This window comes from Cervus canadensis, chromosome 1 (genome assembly GCF_019320065.1).
Source record: "Cervus canadensis isolate Bull #8, Minnesota chromosome 1, ASM1932006v1, whole genome shotgun sequence".
In the NCBI taxonomy this organism is placed as follows: Eukaryota; Metazoa; Chordata; class Mammalia; order Artiodactyla; family Cervidae; genus Cervus; species Cervus canadensis.
The window spans coordinates 20512500-20520070 of record NC_057386.1 but is presented as its reverse complement, the minus strand read 5'-3'; the positions used below and the strand labels follow the sequence as shown (position 1 = coordinate 20520070).

The 7571-nt window shown below is 49.9% G+C and overlaps 1 non-coding gene across 1 annotated transcript; it reads left to right on the top strand.

Annotated features, from left to right (window-relative positions):
- The first annotated feature begins 1586 nt into the window (after positions 1–1586).
- On the top strand, positions 1587–1659 carry TRNAG-CCC. The gene has a single exon. It is a non-coding gene; the product is annotated as a tRNA-Gly (tRNA).
- Positions 1660–7571: the final 5912 nt, after the last annotated feature.

Here is a 7571-nt window from a genome sequence, read left to right as displayed (position 1 = left end):
GGAGTATTCTTGGAGTGGGTTGCCATGCCCTCCTCCAGGGGATCTTCCCAACCCAGAGATTGAACCCAGGTCTCTTGCATTGCAGGTGGATTTTTTACCAGCTGAGCTACCCAGGGAAGCCCATAAGTGATATCATTTGATATTTGTCTTTGTCAGCAGAAAGTTTTAAGACACAACCCAACCCCAAGGGCTTGCTGTGGATGGGGAGGCTGGACAACACCAGGAGGTGGCCATGACCCAGCATCGACACCACACCAAGCACAGAACAGGACTACAGTAGGGTCCCGTTCAACTTCTACTGAATAGATGTTTTCTGAGTTGAATCATCCCTGACTGAGCCATTGGGAGGTTTGGGGTGAAGAAGAAAGAAGTAGGACGGAGAAGACAAGAGATGAAGGGTACCCATCAAGCTCCCAGGTGACAACGCGGTCTAGGTCCAGACATTGGTGCCTGGCAACTCTCACTGTGACCACCAGAGGGCAGTGCCAATCCAGGTACCACCATCACCACCGCCATGCCCCACCTCCAGCTCCCTCCCCTGCAGGGTCATCATCGCCCCACGAAAAAGGCAGTGCAGGAATGGCGACTCCATTTTTCAGATGGAAAAATCAAGGCTCAGACCCCCAGTCCCTTTGCAGTAAGCACTGTGGCCTGCCGCTTAATGCCTGGGTCAACCAGGTCAGCCAGGCGTAATCCCCACCACAGACATGAACTTGGGGCACAGACACTGATCCCCACCCTTGGGCAGCATGCACGCAGCTCAGGCCACCTCCCCTGACCTGAACCTGGATAAGCCACCTGGGACAGGGTTCCCCAGGGAAAGAACCCCTGAGGGTCAGTGCAGGGACCTGGGCAGGGCTGGGCACCAGGCCTAGTGTTCGCAACAGACTAGAGAGCAAGACAGAGGGGGCCCTGGATTCAGGAATGCAGAGACCCTCACCCCCACCCCCACTCTTGCTCCTTTCCTGGGGGCCTCAGGAGAGCCCTCCCTCACCTGGCCCCACTTCCCAACCAGCACCAGCACTTCTCTAAGTGCAACCTCGCCCCCCACCCCATCCCTCCACCCCTCAGAGTCCCCTTTCCCTTACTCCTCCTCCCAGGACCCTGGCCAGACTCCAGGACACTGAGCCCTCCAAGCATCCCTGATCTGGGGGCAAAGACATGGGGATGCTCTGGGGGCCTGAGTCCCTCAGCCACTGTCCTCTGTTGTCCAGGACAGGGAAGGGAGAGATGCAAGGAGAGAGGAGAGAGGGGACCTACTGGGGTTATGGTTGGAATGGGGTGCAGGAGCTCCAGAGGGGATGGGCAGGACCCTGGGCAGAGAGTGATTTCCTCCACTCTAGGCCCCACCAAGCTGTCTGCTGCAGGGGAAGGGGAGGGGCTCTTGTATCCTTAGAATACCCACCACCCACACAGACTGCAGGCTTGCTCCTTCTAAGGTTGGCACCGTCCTCTAAGAAGCCCTCCATGCTCCCAGACCGGAGGTCTCCTTGTTCTGGCCTCTCCTGGCATCCTGGCCTACCACTCTCAGTTCACCATCTAAGACTGACTGATGAGATGATTATTTGAAAAGCAGTGAGTAGACTTCCCTGGTGGCCCAGTGGCTAGGACCCTGCATTCCCAATGCAGGGGCCCCGGGTTCGATCCCTGGTCAGGGAGCTAGATCCCCACATGCTGCAACTAAGACCCAGGGCAGCCAAAACAATGAGGGCAGGGTCTGTTTTACCCATTTCTGTATCCTCAGGACTCTAATTAGAGTAGATACTCTGTATTTGTTGAACGAGCACATGATGGACTCACTGGGCGAATCTTGGCTGTTGGGGGGCAGTGTCCCCCCCAAAAACCAGAGAGGGCTGACTTGCCCAGGCAGGGTGGGAGCCCAGGGTTCTGGACTTCTAGACCAGTGGTCCCCTAGGTGGTAGTCTGTGCCCTTCTAGAAAAGTCTCCCTACAGATATCTGCTCAAAGATCTTCTTTGTAACCCCACCCTCAGCCCCCAACCCCACTTCTTGCTCTGGTTATGCCCTCTGGGATCCCTGGAATGAGGCTCCGCTCCCCAGTGCCCTGGGCCCATCTGATAGGTCTTTTGTCAGCGTGCTCTTCTCAGGCTCCCCATCCTTCAGCCAGGTGTAAACCCCATCCTTCCTGATCTCCAGAGGGGATGGGCAGGACCCTGGGCAGAGAGCGATTTCCTGCAAGCCAGCCAGGGGTTACCAGTGGGGCCGTGGCATCAACGCACACCCTGGTTCAGGGTCCCGATCTTGGAAGAAAATTGCCTTAGGATTAAGAGTCAGGTGTCCTGAATTCAGATCCCAGCCCTGGTGCTCACATAGCTGTGCTGCCTTCAGCACATTTCATAACCTCTCTGAGTCTCAGGGGCCGCAGCTTGTATAATTTACCTTCATTTTATACACCTCGCAGGGCTGTGGGGACTGAGATTATTTAGTAACACAGTTCGCACCTGAGGGCTCATAACTGCTGTTGTTAATATTAGTTAAAACAACAGAATTATAGGCAGGTCACTGGAATGTCTCTGGCCTCAAAAGTAAAATGAGAGGCAGATCTCCAACCTCAAAGCTGCTGTGAGAAATCACCCAGCACAGGGTCTGGCACAAAGGAAAAACTAAATGACTGTTGTTATGACCGGCCCTCCAAGAATGACCCCAAGACAGAACCTCACCCTCCAGGTGGGGTCGCTGCTGCCTTCCTGTTAAAACCTCAGGAGTGGGACTTTCCTGGTGGTCTAGTGGCTAAGACTCCACGCTCGCAATGCAGGGGACCCAGGTTCAATCCCTGATCAGAGAACTAGATCCCACAGGCCACAATGACAATTAAAGATCCTTCGTGCCTCAACTAAGACCCAGCACAGCCAAATAAATAAATTAAAAAAAAAAAAACTCAGCAGCTCTCACACCCTATCTTATCCGGTAACCAGTTCACACACTTTGGCCAGATGCATAAGGCCTTCTGCTGTTTGACTTTTGCCTGGTTTTCCACCCTGTTTCTCACTATACCACCCCTTCCTCTCATGGGCTGGACACACCAGCCACTGTTATCTCTTGAGCTCCCCACCCAACTTCCTGTGTCTGTGTCTTTGCTGTTCCCACTGCCAGGAATGCTGGAGCCTCCCAGTGAGGCCCAGCAAACATCTCCTCTGTACAAAAAATGAGGTTCAATTGTCCCCCACTTCCTCTCGGGCTCCTGGACCCACCCAGACTCCTAAGCACGTCCTCACTTCCATGCTGTCCTACTGGCCTCGGTTTATAGTCCATCTTCCCCCGGAAGACAAGAACATTGGCATCTCTACCCCCAGTGCCTTGAACAAAGCCGGGCAAAGAGCCAGCCCTTAGGAAGTAGTAGGCTTCCCTGGTGGCGCAGTTGGTAAAGAATCTGCCCGCAATGCGGGAGACCTGAGTTTGATCCTTGGGTCAGGAAGATGCCCTGGAAAAGGGGATGGCTACCAACTCCAGTATTCTTGCCTGGAGAATTCCATGGACAGAGGAGCCTGACAGACTGGGCTAAAGTGGGATCCATGGGATCACAGAGTCGGACAGGACTAAGTGACTAACACTTTCACTTTAGGAAGTAGTTGGTGATTGAATGAATGACCTATTAATCTAACCAATGCAATAGCACTGTATTCCTCCAGAGACATTACACTTCTCTCAGTACAGACTGTGTATGTGTGTGTTAGTCACTCAGTCGTGTTCGACTCTTTGCAACCCGGTGGACTGTAACACAGCAGGCTCCTCTATGGGATTCTCCAGGCAAGAACACTGGAGAGGGTTGCCATGCCCTTCTCCAGAAGAATCTTCCTGACCCAAGGATCAAAACCAGGTCTCCTGCATTAGCAGGCAGATTCTTTACCACCTCAGCTACCAGGGAAGCCCAAAACAGACTAGGACTGCATTTTTAGTCATTTTCCAAAGCTTCATTACACTAGCAATTTATTGTGAAGTTGGGGCTCAACTGAATTTCTCAAATCCATCCAACACTTACTGAGTGTAGCTGAATTTCCCAATGTTTCTTATATGTGCATAGATGTTTTTAAAGTATAAGATTTGCCCATGTGCTACAACTACTGAAGCCCTGTGCCCTAAAGCCCAGGCTCCACAACAAAGGGGGTCACTGCAATGAGACGTCCACACTCGGTAACTATACAAGAGCCCAGGCAGCAACAAAGACCCGGCACAGTCAAAAATAAATACAATTATAAAACAAAAAAAAATAAAAATAAAGTATAGGATTTAAGATTCCATCTAATTACTTCCTATCTAGCTATTTTATCTTATCTACTGTATCTTTTAAGCCAACTTATATGCTGTAGAGATGAGGTCATGTAGAAATGTTTTTTAAACGTTTAATGTAAGACTCCCTTTAATAACTTATTTTTCACAACAATTTTTAATTGACAGACTTTAAGAGCCATTTTAAAGATAAGAACTTATTTTTAAGATACATTTTAACAACTTAATATTAAAATCCCACGTTGAATTCTGCCCCCTTATCCTGGCTCATCACCATTTCTGGGGGAGGGCCTTGGTTCATCCACCTAGCAAGTGACCCTCGCTTGTCATAGATATGTCTGTTTGCATTGGTATTGCTGATACCAAGGTAGAGATATTGAGTGTGTGGGTGGCAGAGACCTTCCTCCAGCTCTCCGGACAGACAGGGTCAGGCTCCTACTCCTTGGATGTGGCTCAATCAAGTCTGCCCACCTCCCCTAAACCTGTGTTTCCTTCTGATCTGCTACTAGTCTTTTGTTGAAACTCAGACACTCAGCTCTTCTGCTGGTTCCCCGACCAAACCCACCTAAAAGGCAGCAGTCGATCCAGCCACTCATTCCCAGTTGTGGCAGACATGACTGGTGGTCTACCCTAGGTCTTCTATATCCCCTTTCTTACTATCAGAAACCTGATTTTTTTTTATCAAGGAGGCAATGTGTGCAGCTGAAATATTCTATTTCCCAGCTTCCCTTGAAGAAAGAGACAGTCATGTGACAGTGTCCAGCCCACGGCCAAATATGACCCTGGAGTGGACATCTTTTCTGGAAAAGACAATGCCTCTCTAGAAAAAAAAGCCTTTTCCCCTTCTTCCTGCTGGAATTGTGCCTTCTCATTTCATCCTCATGTTCAGTAGGTGGAGCGGGCAATATCCTCATTTTATAGAGGATACTGAAGTTCAGAGAAGCAAACTGACTTTCTCAAAGTTGTGGGGCTCAGAGTGCTCCTATGTGAAAACTGAAGAAGCAGCCAATTCATTCCATTACTAACTTGTCTTGTTTCCCTTTTTGACCAGGCTGCCAGGAAGCTCAGCACCTAATGAGGAAGCTCAATCATGGCCGGTATGAACTCTTAACGTGTGCTGTCCACCCCTTCCTTTCCCTTGTCCTCACTGCCTGTCTTGAAACTTGAATGAGCGATCCTTTTCTTTTTTTTTTTTTTTGGCAATCCTTTCTTATAAGTCATCTTGAATCCTCTTTAGGAAAGACAGTGGGTGGGAGATAAGAGTTATCTTTCACAGCCTCCCCAGATCTCTCCACTCTGCTCTGGGCAGAGGGGCACATCATGAAGACAACAGCCCCTGAAGATGGGCTCTCTGGTTTCTGATTGGGTTTGGCAAACAGGGCACACCAGTAGGAAGGAGTGAGGTCACAGTCTTCCCTTATGAGGCGTCTCCTCAGTAGGGCTGTTCCCAAGAAGAACTCCTTCCCTTCTTGCTTGAGGGTAGAGGAGGTGAGGTCTCCATAATTAGCCCAGGGCACTACCCTCTCCCTTCCTGGTTCCTATACTGTCCACACCTTTGTAAACTGTCCCTTTATCAAATTCTCAAATAACCTAAACTGAGTGTTTCCTATCAGGGCCATCTTATGGGCTGAATGTCTGTGTCACCACCACCACCACCCCCCACCCCTGCTAAATTCATCTGTTGAAGTTCTGGCCCCTAGTGTGATGGTATTTGGACATGGGCTCTTTGGGAGTAACTAGGTTTACATGAGGTCACAGGGTGGGGCCCTCATGATGGGATTAGTGCCCTTAAAAGAAGAGGGCTCCTTGGAAGGAAAGCCATGACAAACCTAGCCCACGTGTGCAAGTGAGCAAACTCTCTTCAGTTGTGTCTGACTCTTTGCTATCCTATGGACTGTGGCCCGTCAGGCTCCTCTATCTGTGGGATTCTCCAGGCAAGAATACTGGAGTTGCCATGCCCTCCTCCAGGGGATCCTCCCGACCTGGGGTTGAACCCAGGTATCCTGAGGATTCTGTATTGCAAGTGGATTCTTTACCACTGAGCCACCAGGGAAGCCCTATGACAAACCTAGACAGAGTATTAAAAAGCAGAGACATCACTTTGCCAACAAAGGTCTGTATAGTCAAAGCTATGGGTTTTTCAGTAATCATGTACGAATGTGAGAGTTGGACCATAAGGAAAGCTAAGCACCAAAGAACTGATGCTTTCAAATTGGAGTTCTGGAGAAGACGCTTGAGAATCCCTTGGACTGCAAGATCAAACCAGTCAGTCCTAAAGGAAATCAAACCTGAATATTCATTGGAAGGATTGATGCTAAGGCTGAAGCTCCAATACTTTGGCCACCTGATGCAAAGAGCCAACTCACTGGAAAAGAACCTGATGCTAGGAAAGATTAAGGGCAGGAGGAGAAGGGGGTGACAGAGGATGAGATGGTTGGATGGCATCACTGACTCAATGGACATGAGTTTGAGCAAACTCCAGGAGATAGTGAAGGACAGGGAAGCCTGGCGTGCTGTAGTCCTCAGGGTCAGACGTGACTTAGCAGCTGCACAACAACAACAAAGAAGAGGAAGGGAAATGTCTCTCCATAAGTGGACATCAAGGAAAGGTCATGAGAGCACATAGCAAGAAGGTGGTGTCTGCAAGCCAAGAAGCGCACTCTCACCAGACACGGAATCTACTGGCACCTTCATCTTGGACTTGCAGCCTCCAGAACTGTGACAAATAAATGTCCATGGTTTAAGCCACGAGTCTATGGTATTTTGTTACAGCAACCCAGCAGACCAGACAGGCCTTGAACACAGAGTATGAGAAAGTGCACTGTTAAAAGACCTTTTCTTGTGGGAATTCCCTGATGGTCCAGTGGTTAGGACTCCTCACTTTCACTCCCAAGGTTCAATCCCTGGTTGTGGAACTAAGATCCCACAAGTTGCACGGTGTAGCAAAAAAAACCTCTTGGGGTCCCTAAAAATTCTGTTCTCCCTCCCATTTCATCTCAGTGGATTTCGGCTCAGTGTCTCATCACCTCTCGCCTGCACCTTACAGCCTCATCCTAATTGGGTTCCCTGCTTTGTCCCCAATACCTCTGTGCCACTGCTCCTCCACCAACAAAGCTACAGCCTCCTTCTGCTGCCCAAGCTCCAGGCAGGTATAGACATGAAACAGCTGTGGTGAGAGCAGGCCCCTAGGGGCCACACGTGTATTATACTCAGCCCTCTCCAGGAAGGAGAATCTGGGGACATGAGTGCAGGACCGTCACATAAGCTGTCAGTTACACTGTGATGGATAAAATGAGAGCAGAGGAATCAGCATGGGCCAAGATCA